Below are 23256 nucleotides of genomic sequence, written 5' to 3' on the forward strand. Positions count from 1 at the left end.
TGGAGAATATCCCAGGAGTATTCTGGCTGGTAGAGCCAGCCACATCATCCCGCCGACACACCATATTGCCAGCAGACATCAGATTCACCAGGATGCAGAACCTAACAGACAGTGGCAGCAACACAATCTCCTACATACACAATACAGGGGCTCTGATTACATCTAGAAAAGGCAATCAAAGCCCAGGTGAGGAAACTGACAAATCTGAGAAGTGGTGAGATGCACTGGAATGATACACTCCCTTATCACAGAGCTATGCATTCTGAAGCACAAGCTCAGGGAATCAATAACATCTCCACAGTGGCTACACATGCATGGGGAGCCAAAGGATGGAGCCTGTTTGATACAGTCATTTACAAAATTTTCACCATGTGGCTTTGCAGACATATCCCCAGGCAATACAACACTGTAATCCTTTTCCATTCTGTTTCAGTCTATTACAAGAGCAGCAGATAGGTAAATAAGTGTCATATTCATGTCTGTAATCTGGTACTGAGCAGTAGAGTGGTCAAATTTTACCCTGAAGCCTGTTGCAGAGGTGTCTCTCCTGAACCCATTTAGAGAGCTATTAGCTGTTGGAGAGCAACAGTGGTGAGGGCCTACATTATTTTTTGGTTTCCATGGAAACCATTTCACTGGAAAATGGAGCACCAATAGGATTGCAGAGCCTCACTGAATCGGTTATGGGGGTGAGAAGAGAGATCAGCGCAGACGGCTGAGGAAGCACAACAATAGGACGAACCCTCGAGGGAGACTAAAAAGGCCAGGCTGCTGAGGGTCCAACAAAGCGGGAAACAACTCAACACTAGAGAAAAGGTTTCATCTACATCTGCTCATTGGCTTTCCTTTTAAATATATCTCTCTCGTCAACTAGTCATTGACATTTAAGCTCACGAGCACTGTGGGCAATTTGCACATCAAGGCAGCCACTAATTGATTAGCCTCTGCTGATATTTCAGGCTCTGACAATATTATTGCATCACCAACATCTATCCAGTGTGTAAGACAGTAGCACATTATAAATGATTTGCTTCCACATACATTATGTACTGTAGTTATCTCCCACAGTCCAATTCACAAAAGAGATAGCAGAGGAAACTGTAGTGGCCTTAAAGGCATAAGGAGGGATAAAGGAGTCAGTATGCTTCAAATAAACTGCTCCTCCGATTGTCAAACAGTGTCCAACTTTGGACATTGGGGGCTGCAGACTCAAGTTGGACCAGGTCCAAATTATACTCAGTCTAATCAGTTTGGGTTGGGTCTCTGCGGGTCTTGAGTTTGTTAATATTTTGCATACCCAGGTAGATCTGGATGGATCCGAGCTCAGTATTAGCTCTGATCATATGGTACATCATAATCATGCAAGATCTTAGGAAATCAGTAGACTATGAAAATCATTTATGCTATTAAATGACAATTACTTTTTGGAATTTGATTCACTGATAATGCATTGGTTAGAAAATGATTGCTTTACTTGCAGAATGTTTTGTTGTTGGTGCAGGTGGTGAAAATAGGACTTCAAGCTGCTGCGGAGCTGTGTTCAGGTTGTTAGAATTCTTGGTCTAATTTTCCTCAGGTCTTCTCAGGTTGGGTCTGACTCTGCTCAGTGTAGGAAGGATTTTAACTTCTCTCTCAAGCACTAATTTCTACTCTTCACACAAATATTTGTAGGTGTACAAGTGCAACACCATGAGGAGATACAGCGTGCACGATTATCTCCATTTGTACGATATTTTGTTTCTTGCCCCTCTGACCCCAGGCTTTTTTTCTTGGGCGGCTGTTCGCAACAGCCATGAACACATTTGCCTTCAAACGTAATCTGACAACACGTGGCCCAAACTTGTTTGTTTCAAGCATACCGCGACCTTTACTATACTGTATATGCACTATTGGCTAGAGACTCGTCTTTCATGTTTTCACTTCCATAGGTCTCTTCATCCTGCCAATCCATTGGCCAACCTTGACTGAAATGTTAGAGGTCAGAGAACAGCAGGGAGTTTGATCAGCGACACTTCCTCTGGGAAAAGGAAGTGGGCAGGAAAACAGAGGAAGTGACAATTCTTCCATCTACACCTCCCAGCTAGGTTTGACCTCAATTTCTCACCAGTGTTGATAAAAGCAAACCTCTAAGCTGTAGAGGCAACTGCAAATTGGGAGATGATGACCTATGGGACATTCTACGCCTTGAATCAAACCTTTATAAACACACTCTCTAAAAAAATCTACAGCTCTGGATGTCAGCTCTCCCTGGTGAACTTTAAGCAAGTCCAAGTCCATATACGTCATGGGAAAATATGAAAGGAATGAGAAAGATGGTAATTGCCGGAAGCCATATATCTCCATGCAGTATGAGGGCAATACTGAGGCTTTACTCACCCCATCTGGATTTATTGATCTAACAGTGTGAGTCAACCACTTGAGATAAACATAAACCACCACGATGGAGAAACAATCCACACTTTGATCAGAGGGCATCATTCAATTAATCATTCACTCTCTCCTCTCTAGCCACAGCTAACCCACAGTTTTCTTTGTTCTCCGCACTACAGTGGGTGCTCGGGTTACACACCGGGCAAGAATGTATTCACTCATTTGCAGGATACAATTATTCCAGCTAAAGATGCAGATTAAACTCATTACACAGTCAGTCATTCTCTGATAAGAATGCAGCTGCTGGAAACGCGTTGGGTGCTATTTTGATGTGTGATGAAAGCTGACACTGTGTCCACCTCTTTGGTAAGTCAGCGACAAACATAAGCCAGGCCTCTTCTCTTTGTAGCAGGTTCCTCAGACAGCAACCCGTGTCTTTCGCCTCTACAAAGATGCCCTTATAAAAAGAACGGTGAGAAGTGTCTTACACAGATCCTTTCAAACGTCTTCAACCTGCTTCTATAATTACAAAAACACCAACTTCTCTCTAGTGACACCAAGATGAAGAACAGCAACGGCAATTACTTGTTGTTATTTTCTTTAACCCATGCCTGTCTAACTTAACAAGCCGCCTTGTACACCACCACACTTTCACCCCACTTCCCAGACCCCAAAGGCTATCCCCCCCCCTCCGGACTCTGAGGAGCCAGGGGCCTGAGGGGCAGCACAATGCTGCTTTGAAGTCGAGCGATTAAAAGAGACCTGTCCATTTGTGATGATGGGGCTAAGGCTGGAAGAGGGGGAGGATCAGTACGAGGGACAGGAAGGGCTGTGAATACTGAGAGCTCACGGCCCCGTGGGATACAATTAAGAGCAAGGCTTTTTTAGTGAGGGTTACCAAAACATAGCAAGGATACCAGCAGCGCAGCCTTCCAAGCCAAGGTAAGAGTTCATTACTACATACACAGAGGGGGCTGGGGCTGTTAAACTCTCACCAGTTTGTTTGCAGACTCCCCAACCCAAGGGCCCTACGATGAACAGCTGAATAATAACCATTTCTATGCCAGTTAAATTCTAAAGCCCAGTATATCTTGAGAATCACGCAGCTTACAGAGCCTCAAATTTTGAGCCTCAAACTCAAACAAAAAATTGAGATGAAGATCCAAGCTGCTGGCAAAAAGAGGAAGTCTGCATAGAGTATTCCCTCAGGATGTTAAAACATTATGACAAAAAACAACACACCACAATTGTAGTCAAGTCAGATTAGAAGAAAGACACAATTAAATGACCTTAAAAAGTCAGGGCTAGATTAGAGCTGCTACAAATGATTGTCTTCATTTTCAGTTAATATTTTGTCATCATTTGGTCTATAAAATATCTAGAAATTGTGAAAAAAATGCTTGTCACAATTTCCTCAAGTCCAAGGTAATGTCTTCAAATTGGTTGTTTTATCGGATCAAGAGTTCCAAAACCAAAACTTTCAAGTTTATCTAGAAAATCTCTGTTGGGCTTTTTGCATTTGATCTTTGGCATTGAGGTTCTATTTCAGGTTATTGCTGGTGTGAGCCCAGGAACTTGAAGGAATCGGTCATTGTAGTTGATTGGCTGTCGTTGAGGACAGGTGCCTTTCAGTGGTGGAATGTAACTAAGTACTCAAGTACTGAACTTAAAGGTCCCATGGCATGAAATGTTCACTTTATCCATCCATCCATCCATCTTCATCCGCTTATCCGGGGTCGGGTCGCGGGGGTAGCAGCTCCAGCAGGGGACCCCAAACTTCCCTTTCCCGGGCCACATTAACCAGCTCCGACTGGGGGATCCCGAGGCGTTCCCAGGCCAGGTTAGAGATATAATCCCTCCACCTAGTCCTGGGTCTCCCCCGAGGCCTCCTCCCAGCTGGACCTGCCTGGAACACCTCCCTAGGGAGGCGCCCAGGGGGCATCCTTACCAGATGCCCGAACCACCTCAACTGGCTCCTTTCGACGCAAAGGAGCAGCGGCTCTACTCCGAGCTCCTCACGGATAACTGAGCTTCTCACCCTATCTCTAAGGGAGACGCCAGCTACCCTCCTGGGGAAACCCATTTCGGCCGCTTGTACCCTGGATCTTGTTCTTTCGGTCATGACATGTTCACTTTATGAGGTTTTTTAACATTAATATGAGTTCCCCCAGCCTGCCTATGGTCCCCCAGTGGCTAGAAATGGCGATAGGTGTAAACCAAACCCTGGGTATCCTACTCTGCCTTTGAGAAATAATATTTATATTTTATGTTTGAAAATAATTTATATTTGAAAAATAAATAAATACATTAATAAAACAAACTGATTATTTTTAGGCTAAAAAACACAGGTGATCGTATTCGGCCAAAGGGTGCAGCACACATTGAACTTTTGACCTTACTTCCACAGTAACGTATTCACACAGAAGAAGAAGAGCTCAATATTTGGAGTTGTTAGGATTAGAGAAGTGAGTCTAACGCCAGCATGGATAGTTTTTTACTCCCTAAATGTCAAGGTGTGGAGACTTTATCAAAATCTGTAAATGAGACTGAGAGATATGGTGAACTTGTCACCAACCGGGACGAAGAAAAGCGGCCAGAGGAAGGTGATCTGACCATGGCTGTGATTGCTGCTGAGGATGCTTAACGTCACTATACTGTACATGACATTAGACCAGGGGATCGCACAGCCAGGCCACAGTGGGTGAGTCAGCTGATAGGGGTCCATGCAAGAGCTTTACTCTTATCTCTGTCTTATAGAAGAACATTACAGTTTGTTTTACAGAAATGTGAATAAATGGATCACCGAATCTAAAGTCATACAGCGCACTGGACATCGGTTATTTTTAGCCCAGAAAACATGTTTGCCATCAGTGGCTTATTTAGATATATTTAGTCAATACAGATATGACTACATTATTTTGACCATACGTGCAACTGTGAAAACTGTGTGAGGATACATGCGCGTGTGTGTTTATGTGTGTGCTTGGCTATGGGTGGTGTATTTGGCCTGCTGCATTAATCTTCTAAGCCACTGTATGAGAGCTGCAGCAATGATTGTTTGAACCCGGCTTGTTGGCTGGTATTTGAAATATGTTTGGTGGGCTAATCAGAGTTCTATGCTGCTGTTGTATCGGCAACTTTAAATCAATCTCTCTCGTTCGCTCACTTAGTAAACCGCGGTGGAGGTGGGTCTGCATGTGTGAATGTGTGTAACGTTAGCCTATTTGTGTCAAGGGAAACTCAAAATTTCAGAGCACCCTCACTGAAACGTCCAGCAACCCCAAAGCAGCAGCAAAAGAACATCTCTGGCGTTGCCACTGCCCACACCCCTCTCTCCTCCTCAATAGCTACAGACACAGAAATGGCATATACTAAGGAAAGCTCATTGTGGGACTGGCTCTAGTGGCTGAATTTTGGGAAAGATACTTCAGATACAGTATTAGGGGACCACTAAGGTCTATATAAAAGCACCATGTCATGGGACCTTTAAGTACAAATTTGAGGTACTTGTACTTTACTCGAGTCGTCTTTTCATGTCACTTTCTACTTCTACTTCTACATTATATTTCAGGAAAATATTGTACTTTTTACTCCACTACATTAATCTGACAGCTTTAGTTACTAGTTACTTTATAAATTGAAATTTTTGCACATAAAACACATAGTAGTAGTTCATAAAATACAATGTTTTATTATAAATCAAACTGCCCAACAATATTTAGGCCTACAAGTACAGCTGAAAGGATTATACAATTAAATACTTAGTTGATTGACAGAATTGTCTGCATTGAGTACTTTTACTTTTAATACTTTAAAGTGACTATATGTAACTTTTTAATGTTTCGAAAGCTCTGGAATTTTTCATACAATGGTCTTAAATGACATGTAACAGCAAACAAGACTAACAGTGAAAATAACTCTATATATAATATCATTTTTAGTAAGGCATCTGCCCGGGTTAGATTTTTTCCGTGAAGACACAGAATGATTTGCGGCACAGCGCTACAGTAACACATTCTGATGGGTTGCAGATTTCTTTGTAACACCAGAAAAGCCAGTGTTAGCGTATGCCAGCGGAGCCAGGTAAAAGGAAGCAGGATATTTCTTTATATAGGTCTAATTGTATTTTAATGTTATTTTAGAAGTTATCTGCTGTAGTTATGGCTGATACTCAGGTAGGACCATCACAGAAAAGAAGGAAATTAAACGAAGAACAACTAAAAGCTAAAAGGGAAAGACAAAAGGCAATAACTCGAGTCACACTCGGTCTGGCTATTAACAGATGGAGACAAATACGGGATTGTAAATGATTCAAAACAAAACGTCTATTCCATTCATAAAATAACTTTACAATGCGCAATGTGGTTGTACGTCAGTAGCCGCCATTAAATTACGTCCTCCTTCCATTTATCGTGGACGTTTTCCTTTTAGCTGTGTTTGTGTTTGCTTACTATTTTCTTTGCCCTTGTCCCCCTGTAACGTTACTTGTGTAAAGCATCCATGGGTTTCATGAAATGCGCTATATTAATCTAAGTTATTATTACATTGGTTGCTTCAACAAACTCTTAATGCTTTGGCTCGTGACACAGTGACAGTGATACCTGGTTTAGCTCACGAGACAAAGTAGGCTAAGTTACTGTATGCAACACTGGAAATGTAACGACGCATCTGTAACTTATTCTTTTATTGTAAATGAATGATTTTCTGTCTGAGCAAAACATTCATCGCGACTATATAGACCTCCCATAACGCTAACTTAGTAATATACAGTGGGCAATACAGCACCGTAAAGAAAAGACCTTTACGACAGCAAGAGTGGTAAAAACACTACCGCTTTTGTCCAAAGCGGTCGCTAGAATCAACACAAAATGAAAGTTACATATAGCCACTTTAAGTACATTTTCCTGATGATACTTACATACTTTTACTTAAGTAACATTTTCAATGCAGGACTTTTACTTGTAACAGAGTTTTTTTTACAGTGTGGTATTAGTACTTTTACTTAAGTACAGGATCTGAATACTTCTTCCACCACTGGTGCCTTTATTGGCCATTTTGTTCTGAATTCGATGATCAGTAGTTTCAGTAGTTTCTTTTCATTCAGGACTTTTAACACATATTTTTTCCTTCACTAGTTGACTGACTTCTCCACCTCTAGCCTGTAAACGTCTACGTTGTCTTGTCATAGTATTTTGTACTTAAACATATGGTGTTATATTTTCCACAAGACACTGAATGTAGAAATATGTGGCCACTGTCGTTCTATAAGTCAAACCAGCCACTTACACGTGTTAAGAACACATCTGGTAACCATTTCTAGGCCTCATTTCTAATTTGGCTAAAATACCATAAAGCAGTGGGTTGTGTACATATATTTGTCGAAATCAGATTCTGTAGCAAAGACCACTTTAGCCATGATCACAACCACACTGCCCTTATCAGAGGGAACTGTCTTATACCTGTAACTTTACCTGTAATTGTGAATATGTGTCCTTTACATGCCCTCCGCTTCATCCTTCTGCCTGCTGAACACACCTAAAGCTGTTTAGTGTGCTGACAAACAATGCGGTAAACATCCCAATGCAGAAGATACACACGAAGTAGAAACATATTCTTTGCTCAGTGGGACCAGATGCAACTGATTTTGATCATTACAACCAGTGGAGGGCATTTGAGTTTGGACTCCTCCACAAGCAAAACTCCTTCTCTATAAAAAAGCTATGCCAAAGCAGTGATGTTTTGCTTTTGTTAATATGAATTTTGCTCCATGGTCACTTAACAACTGCCTGTACATCACATGGCAATGCAAATGATATGACACAACTAGGATTACTATATATATATATATATATATATATATATATATATATATATATTACTAAAAATATAAATCCTCAAAAAATACAATATAACCAAAAAATTAGCTGAGGGACACTTTGATCGCTGCCTGGTAGTTACGACATCAGTTCAGCTAAAAATCTGAGGCCCTGGTTGTCTGGTTGTTATCTGGTTGTCATAGAGAGGCAAAGTCCTTCCCTTTCCGGTGGACCATAATGGGACATTAATTCGGAAAAAATATATTTTTTTAAATTAATAAAACTAAGCGGTACTATAACAAACCTACGACAAACTGAGACTTTCTTCAGTTGCAAAATTATCTTTAAAACTGACGAACATCATATGTGTAAATCATGGCTTAATTTAAACGGGATCAAAAAAAGTCTCTCCCCATTTATTATAGTACATATTTTTTCCTAAATAAGGTCCCATGAGGTCCACCGGAAGGGGAGGGACTTCACCTCTCTATTGCTGATATTTTTCCTTGCATACCTAACTGATCACACCCAGCAAAGCTAAGTACTTTTTACACACACCTTTCTGAAATTTAGATAATAGTAGTGACTGGGATTGAGTGATTGATTCCAAAACAAATATTTTCTATTTGGCATATATGAGGCATAGAATTGTTGTTTTCAACCATGTTCAGACAAGGTAAAACAACACCGTAAAGCCAGGGCTAAAACAATGCACTTACTTCCTTTGTTTATGAGTACAAACATGTGGGTCACATTACTATACAAAAACAAACACGGAAGAAGATGGCAGGGTTGCTGCCAAGCTTATAACCAAGGTCTGGTCGTATTTTGGATTTCCCAACTTTGTTAATTTTTGCAGTATGACAGCCAAAGTCTCTTTAAAAAACCATGTCGAGATAAGCCCAGAAGGAACAGACATGAAGCAACTTGTTGCTTAATCTGGACAAAACATTTCAGAAACACGTAGATGGGAATTGAATTAAAACCTAGGAGTTTCCCGCAGTGTTTTATAGCGGACCACCTTCACTAACATCCTAGAAATCAATACACGCTTAAGAAATAAAACAATCTTCAGGGGCAAAGAGCAGACAGTATATATGTGTTGAGTGTGGCTATTTTTAATCCATTAACGATTAACTAAATTGAATACAAAATTAAATGCGTTCAGATCTGGGTGGCTCACCACCACCCAGACCTACTCCTTAATATAACACTTAAAAAATTTCAGGAAATATGGAGTCAGCACCTCATGAATCAATACTATATCATATTAGGAGATCCCTGCTGATTGCAGTCTCGCATCTAACGAGTTGACAGTATAAATCAATAAGGTTTTTATCTTATACAGGCAATTATGTGCAGGCTAAAATCATTTCTTGTGCCTCAATTTATTAAGTAATAAATAAGGTACGTCTAATTTATTATCCCCCAATGGAAACAAATGCATGTTATCCAACACTATACACACACACACTAGGCTCTTAGCATTAACTTGTAGTTTGTTTTCTGTACTACCTACAAACACTACTTGTAATTCCTATAGACAACAGTATTTTATTGTAATTTAGACAACTGTAGGCTTGTTCCTCCTTAGTTTAGCGGCTTTGTGTCGCTGACTCGCTGCACTATGTTATGTTGTATTTGTTTGAGTTCTCCAGCAGGTTTTCAAATCTATCAAACTATGGGGTGCCGAATGTTCGGTTACAATTTTTTAGCTGATAAATTTTCAACATTTAGCCCACTTTCCTCACATTTAGCGCATTTTCCTCACATTTGAGACAGAAATTATATATATATATATATACACACATTTATATCTAAATGTTAAATGTTAAATCTAAATGTTATATCTAAATCTAAATGTTAAATTTATATCTAAATATCAAATATATATCTAAATGTTAAATCTAAATGTTATATCTAAATCTAAATCTTAAATATATATCTAAATATTATATCTAAATCTTAAATATATATCTAAATGTTAAATCTAAATGTTATATCTAAATATGTCGCCAAGTGTAAAGCTAAATATTTAGAAAATATTCAAATCTCCAAGGAAACCACGCCCATTGCAGTGGCTTCAAATTGCGCTGCACCCAGTGATGCCCCAACAAGGGGTATCTCTGCTGTAGCCAGTGGGTACTTGGAAAGATTGTGGAGCAGCTTAACTAATCAAAATAATAATTGAATTATGATTGATTTAAAACAATATATCAGCTAAAATAGCTCAACACATATGTTAAAACATATAGCGAAGTAATCAATGGTAGAACAAAATAGCTAAAAGTGGCCTACTGACTTAGCTAACAGTTGAAATGATTAGCTAAAAGTAATGGATGACTTTTGAAACATTAACCACACTTCAAGTAAAAGGTCTAGTTAGTAGAATTTCTGACCAAACCAACCTAAATGTTTACAGTTCAATTGCATGAAAATGTCAGAATATTCACTTTAATATGATAAATGGTGTGAATTGATAGGGCGGGGTATGTGAGTTTATATGACAGGGCTGTGGGGGAACCTCAGACCAGAAGGGTTGGAAAGCACTGATCTCCAGTATTTTATATTATTGACCGACCGGTATATTACAGACATGCCTTAATAGTTGTGTTTATCACAATACCGTTGTTTGAATTACATATCTCCGTGTGTGACTAACGTCATCCTTCCTAAGCAATCTAACATTAGCCCAGCATGGATAAAGTCCAGCTATGCATCCAACATAGTCATCCGAACACAACTAAAATGTCACAATCCAGCCACTTGTATGAAGTTTGTAATACTGGTTACAAAGCTAGTTATCGTGTTTTATTAACCTTAATTCTGTTTGCCAAGGCTATATTTTATTGGCTTGCAAAGTAGCTATCCGTTGCCAACACTAACGTTAGCTAGCTAATTTATGTCAAAAAGCAGTAGCTAACTAATGTTACTGCCAAGATATGGTTTCATTGTAAGACAGTGTAAACACATGACAACACTTGACGAGTCTTACAACAACTCTCTGGTCTCTAGTGAAATCATATCTTGGCAGTAGTTAGCTAACGTTTCTGCTTTTTGAGATAAATTAGCGTTAGCAACGGATAGCTCCTTCGCAAGCTAATATAGCAACATAATTCAGGTTCATAAAATACGGTAATGTAACCAAAGTATTGAAAACTACTTACATGTGGCTATAGTGTGACAGGCCTACTGCTGTTCAGTCTCGCATTGCGAGACCTAGCTAACTTAGCGTGATTTGAAGCCACTGCAGTGGGCATGGTTTCCTTGGAGATTTGAATATTTTCTAAATATTTAGCTTTACACTTGGCGACACATTTAGATTTAACATTTAACATTTAGATATATATTTAAGATTTAGATTTAGATATAATATTTAGATATATATTTAAGATTTAGATTTAGATATAATATTTAGATTTAACATTTAGATATATATTTAACGTTTAGATTTAGATATAACATTTAGATTTTTATATATATATACCCTATATATATATATATATATATACCCTATATATATATATATATATATATATATATATATATATATATAATTTCTGTCTCAAATGTGAGGAAAATGCGCTAAATGTGAGGAAAGTGAGCTAAATGTTGAAAATGTATCAGCTAAAAAATTGTAACCGAACTTTTACATTCGGCACCCCATATCAAACCCCTGGGAAGAAAACAAGTCTTGTGTTGTAAATTATGTCAGTTTCAGGGCAATTCACTTTGATGAAACAATTCAAACTGCAGTAATTGGATTTGTAAAGAGTTTACATTCAGGTGTATTTAGGAGTAACTGAGGCAACAGGCTGTTTGAGTGGAGTTGAACTTAGCGATAATTGTGCTCCATTACATGATTGAAAGCCAACACACAAGTATTATACAAGCTGCATTGAAAATCTGTATGAAACAGCACTTTATAACAGTTGGAGATGGTAGTCTGCGGAGTCTTTGCAGTGGATGTTGCAGAAGGCTGTACAGGAGCAGCAGGGCAGGTGTCCCACTGGGTTACGAGAGCCAGAAGCTTTGCATCTGGATCATTTCCTCAGCCCAGAAGGGCTCCACACTGAGACCTCCTAATAAAGCTACACATGTGCCAAAGAACCCCATACCCCTCCGAATTCTTCATCTATGTCAGCTTGTATGTGGCGGCTGTCGTGATGGCAGGTAACAAGCTGTGACAAACTCACAACATCACAGAGGAAGGCAGCAGTGAAAATGACTCATGCTTTTTGTCTCTCACAATGCTCAAAATGCAAAATATGCTCTCACTAATGGCAAAATAGCCTGAAAATGTGTTCCTGCATGAGGAGCAAAAAAAATGTTTTTGTCAACTGTGTGAGTAAGACTTCTAACCGCTCAAAAAACCTTAAGGTACACTCCTTTCCACATGGGTTCACTCTAAGCTCAGTACTCCTGAGACAAGGAGTTGAAAGATATCCTTTGAGGAAATATCCTGCCTATAAGTCCCAAGAGGAAGCTAGGAGAGAGTGAAATGTGGAAAAAGAGGGTTGGACATTTTCCATAGTACAATATTGTGAAAATGCAGGAGTGCTTTAAGAAACATTCTTTCGATAGGCTGAGGGAGCCACAAGCGGGGAGACGTCAGGAGAAATCATGCTTGGCTCAACACAAAAAGCACTCAGAGAAATGAGATTTAATCTGATGAGCTTAGAGTGTATTAGCCAGATGTAAACAGTCAGCACCAGCTGTGAGAAAGTTAACTTCCACAGCCCTGCTGCTTGGAAAAATAATGCAAAACATCAAACATTACCAATGAAAGAAACTCTGCAAACACAGATATTTAAAGGCCAAAATAAAACTTTCACAAGCCAGGGACATCACACTTGTGGAAGCCAGTGGGTTAAGGTTAACAGGCCACACTGAAACACTTTCTCTCTGAAAATACTCTGCCTCCAGGCCCAAGCTGTGGGAAAGGGAGTTTATGCAATTACATCACATTGATTTATGGGAGACATAGGAAAGATGGGGAGTGGATGGAAACTGAGCTGCTTGGAGGCGGTCCAAGATTTAGTCCCTGAAGAAACACAAGTCAATAGGTTTACACCACAAAACATGATGGATTTGAGACAATTGTGTGGGGATGAATGTGGTCAGAGGAACACTGGCAATACCGGGAGGTCAAACCTATCTAAAATAATTGGTTTTGATTTACGGCTGAAAACACACAAAACTATGAAAAACAGCCACTATTGTAATACAGAAGCTTCTTGATGAACCTGCTCATGAAGCTCATGCAGATGACACGTCCAGAATAGCAAAAGCACCACTGCTGAACATACTTTTAATTCTCTCAACTCTGGGGAGCTGATGACAACTGTCTTGCTTGAGCAGATGCTGATGCTGTCTTGAGTATTAAGTGGGTATAGTGATGAAATTGTGAGTAATGCGCCCAAGTGTGCAATGCAGCATTAGCGGGGTAGCATATCTCCATCAGCCCACCGCAGCCTAACAGTTATAAATAAACAGTCCATTTAGTGCTCTCCACTACTGTAACAGAACCACAGGAATGACCACAGCTGCGATATTTATGGTGAAACACATTACTGCTCTTCTGCTCATTTAAACATTTGCATGTAACAAAAAATGTTATCTTCCTTCAACTTGTCTGGAGACACGTACAGAAGTCCTGTTAGCTGAAGCTAAGCCTGTGTGACTGAAGTGCTAATCACCTGTTGCGGTAACTAAAGCAACGTTCATCAAATTGCTACAGATGAATGTTGCAGATTGTTAAAAAAAAAAAGAAAAACTAAGCAAAAAGCTAATATCTATTCAGGATTTCTGTCATATAGTCCAGACTAACAACGTAGGAACAAAGAAGAAATGCAACTCATTAATTTTGCCCACATGAGACTCTGATACCAGGCACCAAATGTGAACAAAGCAGGAGGAGATTACAGACGATTTTCATTATAATGAGCTGCAGAGTTACAGTATGAGATATTAAAGGGTTTTATTTTTTAAGTTTGCAAAGTCTCCTACTGTGTGCAAAGTCTCAAGTTTGTGGAAACACAACAGACCTTTGGTTCAAGCCAAAAACAATAGAATAAATATATGAAGGGGGCTCGCAGAATAGATTATCAGAGGGTAGGTGGTGGCTGTGTGAGGTGGTGGTTGCTCTAGATGTGGCACATATATGGAAAGCTCACTCAGAGATGTTTTGAGTAAGAAAAGTTTGGACATCTGTTCCTTATTACATAAAAAAGCAGCTAGTCCAATTCCAAACTGCCTGCAGAGATAAGCGAAAGTGGTTTTGGAAGTTGCTCACAACATTGGCTTTCTCCTCCTTCATTGTTTCCTTTTTGCATCATTTTAATGTGGGGAGATCAAATGAGATCATGTCCGGTTATTGACTGAGATAAAATTTCATTTAAGCATTAAAGAAAGTGGTCTAAAAGCCGTTTTATCTGTGTGAAATCCTGTTTTGTCATCCGTCCAATTAAAGCACCAGTTTGGAGCCACCAGTTAAGAAGCTGACTTTTTTCTCTGTATGGCTTGACCGATAAACCTAAAAGCACCTTTACACATCCAGGGGTTTTCAGAGACACCCACAAAATCACTTTGGCTTCATCATTGGTACTGAGGCATTTCACATGGGATCTGACTCCTGCCAAGAGTTATCGGGAAAAATGAGCTAAGGCCTGTTTCTCCTGGGGGAAAACTCTTGGAGCAATGCCTGAGCTGTCTGTTTTTTTTTTGCTTCACAGTTTAGAGCATCACAGCCAGGTGGTCAAGATGAGGTTGGATGACTTTGCTGCTGTCCTGTCGTCCTGACTTGGGACAGGTGACAAATCAGTGGGAAGTTATCCAAAATCACCTGATGTTCCACTGAAAATAAGCATCTGTACTCTTTTTTTACACCTAAATCAATGAACACTGCAGCAAATTCAATTTCACATACCGGAGACACCTGCCGTGCCTGTGCTATCTCTGACAAACACGTGAAGGTGACCCCTGGATGCTAGCCGTCAGAAACGTACGCACTGAAATACATTTTCATGAAAATATCAAACTCCTTTAATATACTTCAAATAGTTAAACATTGGCTAGCTTCCCTATATAGTGGATTTTCTTTTTTCCCTAAGCTTCAAAGAAAAGATGCAGTGAAGGGGGGATTAGGGAAAAAAAGAATTATGCTTCATGGTGTGCATGTGTTTACCCTAATAACTAGTAGCACTGAATTTTTTCAGCTAAGAAAATACATCCTCATTTCTATTTTTGCTCTTCTCTTCTTAGCAAACCATAGCTTCTTAAGAATTCCTTGTTAAAGTTGAGCAACTGCATTTATTAAATGCAGCACACGCTGCACAATAATGCCGTGGTTTGCTTGTGGCCGTAACACACCGGCTGGCATTGACCGACTGTTTGCCCAAAGGACAGAGGCCGTGTTTTAGTGCAGCGACCCGGGAATACCGTGTCGTGGAGCACACTTTTAAAGTGGTGGTGGGCTAAAAATTTCATAAAGCGCCATCAAATAATCATGAGGCAGTGAGGCGCTCAGTCTTTGCTGTCTAATTGTTTTCCCATTTGAGGAGTAAAAATAACTGTCTACAGCATGTACAGTTGATCTGCTGTTAAAAGGCAAAGGCTATTATTCAGTCAGACATGCAGAGGCTGTGAAGACAAGTACATTCATCACCGTAGGAGAAGCATACAGGGAAGTTGTCCAAGAACCACCACTGCAATCTTCACACAAACCAGTCTGGATCGCCTGAGGATGCCGGGGTCGCTTGAACGACCTCAATTGGCTTTAAAGCTACATTGTCAGTAACAGTTCAGCACCCCTTTTGTGCTTCACTTTTGAACCACATGTGGTCTAATGCTGTGATTGTAGGCTATAAACAGAATGACACCGAAGAAACACTAGCTAGAAAATCCTGCAAAAAAAGCAACACCTGTATCCCAACACAGGAGGACTTTATGTGCCGTAACCACAGTTGAGATAACATTATCACTCACGCAAAGCAAACCACAAGAGAGGCTCTAAATGCAAACAGACAGATGGCCCTCACATACACTGCTATTAGTTTATAAGCTCTAAAGATTGTCAGTTCCGGTTCTTTAACAAGCTGAAATGAAACACAAGCATCTATCTCAGAGGCGTATGATCCTGGCAGGAGAGACATCATTAGCCGGCCCTTCCCCCAAGTTTCCCCAGGTACAAGTTGGACCCCGCTGTGGATTTTTTTTTTTAATCAAACACTGATCTGTCCCTCTGATGCTGCGAAGGCTGACGGGGAGCCCATTTGTCTGATAGACCTGTGGCAAGTCTCGCCCCGTGGGAGGGACTGTAACATTGCTGTTATCCCACAGGAGCTGCAGGGAGCAGTGCTGTGGACAAGGTGTGTGGGCTTCAAAAGGCAGCAAAAAGCAGCAAGCAGAAAGAAAAATGCTGGGGCCTTTTAAAGGGCACTTACTCTCATATTATCATTTTAGTTCAATACAAATGCACATAATCAGATTGCAAGCAGGAAGAAGGAGAATCACATTAGCCCAGTTATATCTACTGAAGTTTATAACCTTCACTTCCAAGTCAAAATAAAGACATTCCTGCTTACCAAGGTTTTTCTGTGCCATGTTTACACTTTCAATGCAAAATATTTAACCTAGATTCAAGCAGATATGAGATCCATACATAGTAAATATGAAACAACCCCATTTCCAGTTAAGTTCTGCCAGCAGCACCCAGGCTGGATTGATGTGTGTGTGTGTGTGTGTGTGTGTGTGTGTGTGTGTGTGTGTGTGTGTGTGTGTGTGTGTGTGTGTGTGTGTGTGTGTGTGTGTGTGTATTTGAGGTTTGTATGGTTATCATAGACTGGAACAGACGTGCTAATAGCAGACTGATGCTAACCCAAATCACGCTCAAAATAAATCTCTTAGGAGGTACTCCATAATTCAGCCATGCTGGAAAAGCTGAGACAGAAAACAAGACTACGTCATTATACACTAACTAACAGTCCTCCCTGTGTCCATAAATGTGATGTAACTACACCATCTCTTCATATCACAACTTCCAATCAAGAGAAAGTGAATTAATGAGCTAACATCCAGCTCCAACACCCAACATGCATTCAATTTGTTTAAAATGATAATAGGCTAATTAGCCGGGTCATCATTACCAACCTACTGTCCATCCCTACAATAATTTGTGCACTCTACATTACCAAATCAATTAGTGATGAGAGCAAGTGTATGTTTGTTTTTGTGGGTAACAATTACCATATTACATACTGTGTAGCCCATCATCAGTGATTAAAAATAAACAGGGGTTTTGATCCAATCTAGGCAAAGGAAATAAAAATGCAGAGTTGAATATGTAATAAAATAGGACACATTAAAAAAGCCCCAGATGACTAATGAGGGCAGTCTTGTAAAGCTATATTCTTTTATTCCAGAAATGTAGATGGAAAGAGCAGGAGCACTCAAGGAGGAAAACCTGGTAATAGAGAAGGAGAGAGAGGAGCGAGGGGTGGAAGAAGAGAGTTAGGACACAGTCATGGCTGGGGCAACAGAAAAAGAGAAAGACCAGAAGCTGGGAGAGAGTCCCATTTCATCAGAAAAAATGCCTGAGTCAGGAGACGAGAGAACCATTAGGCCCAATGAGTCACAGAGAGAGACTGAAAAAACAGATCTGAGCTGAGCTCGGCTCGCAGTACCATCCCCGAACAAATAGCCAAAGAGAAGCAGAAACAGTGGCCCAAAATGAAGTACAATGTTTTTTATTCCCAAAAGTGTGCCTCCTCATCAGTGAAGACTGATGTATACTGTATACTTCTGCAAATGTACATGTAAACCTCCCTGAAGATCTACACAGAAAGGGGTTTATGGGTAACCGTAGGTCACAGAGGTTTGCAGAGGGCTGCAGCTAACAATTATTTCATTATCTGTGAATCTGCTAATTATTTTCTCGATTAATCAATTACTTGTTTGGTCTACAAAAGGTTAGGAAATAGTGAAAACTGGTGATTGCCGTTACCTAAAGCCCATGGTTACATCTTTCAATTGTGTGTTTGAAACAGAACACTGAAACAGAATTTTACATAGTAACATTGTACCCAAAAGTATAAAAGAGATCCTCCATAACTCTTCTTTTCTGCAGTGATTCACAAACAATGTACAATTCTTCATTTGTATTGATAAATGATTAATCTGAACATTGAGTCTTCATCGAAATCCTTAACAAGAACCAAGCAATTTATGCAAGAAATAAGAAGTCGCAACAGAGTTCTTTATCTATACAATGTCCATCTATAGTGAAAAGCTCCAGTGTTAGGCAGTGAGTGTGGGAAGCAATCACACATCCATAAAAGGAGCTCTTCCTCCCTGGTGCAACTTGATTAGCACCCAGCTTCCGCCTGCCCAGTGTGCCAACACTGAATCCAGAGTGAGTGAACCCAGTCCTATTGTGTGAACTTAGTAAAGAACTGGTTGTTCATCTGGCAAACAAAAAACAAATACCTCCATTTTATACACATAAAGCATAACGTTTTGTGGTGCTCGGCCATATCTTTTGTTCCATGTTCTTTCAGGCAGCAATGTGCTTAAACATTCAGCATCATTCAGTGGATCAGAGATGTGCTAAAGCCAGCCAATTGCACCAGAAGTTAGCCCCGTGTCACATACCTATCAGTGCCAGACGCCCCGGCCAGCCTAAGCTCCTCTCTGAGCTTTGACTACATCTGGGGGATGAAAAGAGCACAAGGTGATGAAGAAACTCCCCCCCGGCATAGGCACAGGGATTTACTGAGTGTGCTCGCTCTGTGTAATGACCAGCGGGTCCTCAGCAGCAGCCTTTAATGGACACCTGAGTGACACGGTCTATTAGTTTTGAAAAACATTATGCAGAGGAAAAGATGGCTGGGGGGATTTCAAGATAGATGTGATTCAAACAGTCCGAGACGGGGCTGAGTTTACCCTCAACTAAGCGCCTACCAGGCCGTAAGCCCGTTAGAGAGCCCGCTATCTGCCGAGCCCAGCTTGTCAAATACATACCTTTTACCTCATTACCTGCTCAGCACAGCCATTATTGAGGGAAATAGGGTGAACGCAAGATAAGCACAAAGAATTCTTGGGTTGAGGACAAACAGCCGGCCTGCTTCCTCCTGATAAAAAGGAAGCATCAGCAGAGAGGGGCCTCTCAGCTTCCTGCTCTCAGTAAACTCGCTTAGGTCATTCACTACTTCCTGGCCCACATGGAGACACGCAAGGGCCAAAGGAATGCATTAATGTGTGAATATTGCCAGATAATACAGCATTTTCTCTTATGTTCATGCAGAAAAGCAAAAAGCTTATTTACATAAAATGTGTCTGTGGATAAGTTATAAGAAACTTCTAAGAGAAAACATAATTAGCTCAAGTTGACCAATCACAAGTAAGGTTTCAATTCATTTAGTCAAAACTTCCAGAAAATCAGCCAAAGTGAGTGAATGCATAAGTCACTTCATGTAAATCATGATTGATTAATTCAGCCATGAAAAAAAGATTATGTAGCTTTACCATAACCCTTTAACAAAAAACTGAAAATCCAGCTTTAAGAAAGCCCCAAAGCAAGTAATTTTTATATGACATGACCTTTGCTAAAATTGCTTTCAGCAGACGACATCAAACAAGTGTTTGGACACTCCGCGCTCACAAAACACAGTACAGAAATATATAAAAACACACACCTTCATGGCTTTTAAACCGCTGATGAACAATATACCTTTCTGAGAGTAAATTATTTCTGCCAGTTGTAAAGCAAATTTCATTTTCTCATGTCTCCTGACAACAAAGATGCCGAACCCATTACTAGCGGAGGCCTCTGCATCACACACATTAAATGAAGGGTCCTCTAGCAATCGAAAAAAGCTATTTTCTCATTGAGCCAATAGATACTCCATTTAGTTCCGGGCTCTCTACGGACCGCTGCTGCCATAGTGGGGCTGATAAAGGGGAAAGCGAGTGTAGAGTGATGACCCAGCCTTGCTGCTCTGAAACCATTGATATGGATACAGATGTGCTTCGCAGGCTGGAGGGGAGAATGAAGACAGGGAAGATGAGAAAAGATGGGAAGACAAGAGGAAGAAAGAATAATAGATGAGATGATACAAAGGGAGACAGATAGAGGAGGTGGAAGCAGGTTGTGGTGAGGCGGGATGAATCAAGGATGTGAAATCAGGACCAATGATCAAATGACCGAAAAGGCATGCAGCATCATTTGCAGGCACATCAGCAAAGAAAAGAGAGAAAGAGTGAAATTGTGAGTGTGAAAGGAGCAGAGAGACAGAAATCGGAGGCACCCAACCATGTGGAACCGCAGACTGAATAATTTCAGGCTTTTAATAAGGGGTGCTCTGCCAGGCCAGGCGGCATCAAGTCAGTCACCCAGTATCTCTCAACAAGAGCTGTCATACACTAAAATTCACACTTTTCTATTTCTGAACACACACACACACACACACACACACACACACAAAACATGCTGGCACTGCAATGTGATTAAGAGCAACACATTATCAGAGCCACTATTAAAATGAGTGCATTGATCACCAGTGGCAAGTCTCACACCAGGTGTTTTGTGTCTGTAGGTGGAATAAATGCCAGCTTAGCTCGGAGGAGATTTGAATACACTCAAACTTGCTCCCTCCTAATTGCTACTCTCAGCATTGTTGCTACCAACCTTTATTTCCTGTATAAATTACACTGTAGGTTTACAAACCCTGATGTTTGCATTTGTACTTATCCCACAGACATCACTTGCAACAAAACTATTTCCCAACACTTGTGTGAATCAAGCAGAGGAGAGAAAGGCTTCTGGCGGAGTCTAGTCAGCCGTGTTGGCAGCTGCTCCAAAAGCATCAATACTACCGTTTCTTTTTCTTTGACAAGGCAAATGTTCACCCACAACATAGTGAACAAACACGCCTCTGTTTCCAGTTTGTCTGCTTCTTGCTCTACAAATAGTTAGCTCCAAGTCATTTGGGGTTTGGGAGAAAAAAAAGAGTTGGAACAAAAAGAGAAAAAGAGAAAGGAAAAACATTTACATGATGTAGCAGTATTAGCTCATTAAGCAGGTCAGGAGCTGATTTGTCAGTCTGTCCATGCTTGTGGGACATGATGATTATTTTCTTCTCTTTCCTGACACACTGTACCAGCCTCAGGGAGACAGAGAGCCAGAGTGAGTGGTTGTGACTTTAACTCGAGGCAAGAAAATCCAGCACAGGCACCAATGCACCTGGACACTAGTGTGTGTTAATGGGTCCCTTGGAGCCAATCTGATTATGACCTGATTTCCAGCTGTTATTGTATCTAGACAAATGTTTGAGTTTTGTCTGTGTGAATAGAAACTTTTTACTTTTTACTCTGAATTCAGCTGTTGGTGTCCAAACGTTTGAGTCAACCAATGATGAAATCACCCTGAATTCACTTAAAAGTCACATGCTCAGTACTACTGCAATAAAGCATGTTAACAGTTTCCTCGGAAGTATTGACTTTTGTCTTTCAGGGCTTGAATGTGTCATGTTCGCTTCAGTGGAGATGAGACAGAGAGAGAGAGGGATGAGGTGGTTTTGGATGATGTATCCCTCTGATTAATGCAAACTGACAGTGAACTCCTGCCCTACAGCAAATGTAGCGCCGTCAGAGACACCCATCTGGTGACCCCGTACATCTCTACAGACTGCCTCCTCCTTGGTTATGCCTGGAGCCCCGTGGGAAGGATGCCAGCTTGGAGACTGACACACATCACTCCGGATTCCCCCTGATGTCAGGTTTCTCATAGTAGGCTATAACCCACTATTATCTGTAGACTGCATATTTACCACATTTCACAGACACAGTTAGTCACTTAAGGATATGTAATGTCTGTGCACGAGTTCACTGTTTTATTCCCAGAAGAAAAAAACAAAACACCGACCTGACCTGAAATTAACCTTAAGTCTAAATGTTGTGTAACAGCTTAATAAACGACTTAAAAAAATTAAGGTGAGCTCTAATTTCTCATTCAAGATGTTTCTACATTTGGTTTTTGCAGCTCATCTGAGAAGATGTAACTTGCAGCAACAAAGTCAGCAGAAATCAAAGACTGCGCACAACATCGCCCATTGGACACGCTGTTGTAAATATAGTATTTAGCCCGTTCAACACGGCAGTCACGAAAACAAGCGAAGGATTCAGACTGTGATCATTCAGCTTTCATTTCAACACATTTAAGTTGGAGACTTGTAGCCTAATGTTAGTTGTAAAGCAGCGACACGTTTCTTACCTCAAAGCGCAGCTCAGTGCCGAAACCTCTGTCTGTGACTAGATGTTTCACTGCGAAATGTTACTAAAAGGACGATTTCAGAAGCCTGGGACTGCTGGAGGTAAGTATTGAAATGAAATTAAAAAAAATGCCGATCAGCCGGGATGTCCACGGAGGTGAATTGTGCACAGCGTCCAACTAATACAATCCACCGCTCCGAGATCTGCGATCCCAATTTGGACAAGCACGCAGTGTTGAGAGGAGATTGGTATGCAAACAGTTTTGTGAAGTCACTGAAAGCGGAGCGGCTCGCAGCCTGCTCTGCTCCGGAGGGCGGAGACTCTCCTCCGACACATACACGCCTCCGGTTTACCTTCTCTATTGTCACTCACTCCGGTAATACTTGGAGTGGTAAACACACACTTGGTGCTGCAGAAATTATACATTTATTTAACCTTTATAAATACTCGAAGGGCATTGAGGTTTCCCTAATTTTCAATGACGACGAGTTTACATCAAGGGTCATACACAAAAAACAGTTGCGATGACAAATAAACATAAGCAAAACTTAAAACAGTTGCAATTTAAAGAGCGGAGATTAAATACCAAATGTTTAAAAACAGTATAGCAGATGGGAGTACCTCTAACCTCAGAGTTTGTTGCAGAGCGTTCCATGTGCTAGGGGCATCGAAGAAAAAGGCCGTTTTACCAAGATCTGAGCGCGCGCAAGGAACCCTAAGAATGAGCCAATTGTTGGATCTGGTTTGATAGAAACCAAGATCCCAATGTAATAGGGAGGAGATATAGAGAGCGACTTTACCA

The 23256-nt window shown here is 40.6% G+C and overlaps 1 protein-coding gene across 1 annotated transcript in view; it reads right to left on the reverse strand.

Moving 5' to 3' along the window:
- tspan18b (tetraspanin 18b) overlaps nt 1–22713 on the reverse strand; it is a 36981-nt gene extending 14268 nt beyond the window's left edge. Inside the window, exon 1 of the mRNA XM_078256090.1 lies at nt 22456–22713. The gene's annotated coding sequence lies outside the window, so the exon portion shown is untranslated. The remainder of the gene's footprint in view (nt 1–22455) is intronic.
- Nucleotides 22714–23256: the final 543 nt, after the last annotated feature.

Source organism: Sander vitreus, chromosome 8, assembly GCF_031162955.1.
Source record: "Sander vitreus isolate 19-12246 chromosome 8, sanVit1, whole genome shotgun sequence".
Lineage (NCBI taxonomy): Eukaryota > Metazoa > Chordata > Actinopteri > Perciformes > Percidae > Sander > Sander vitreus.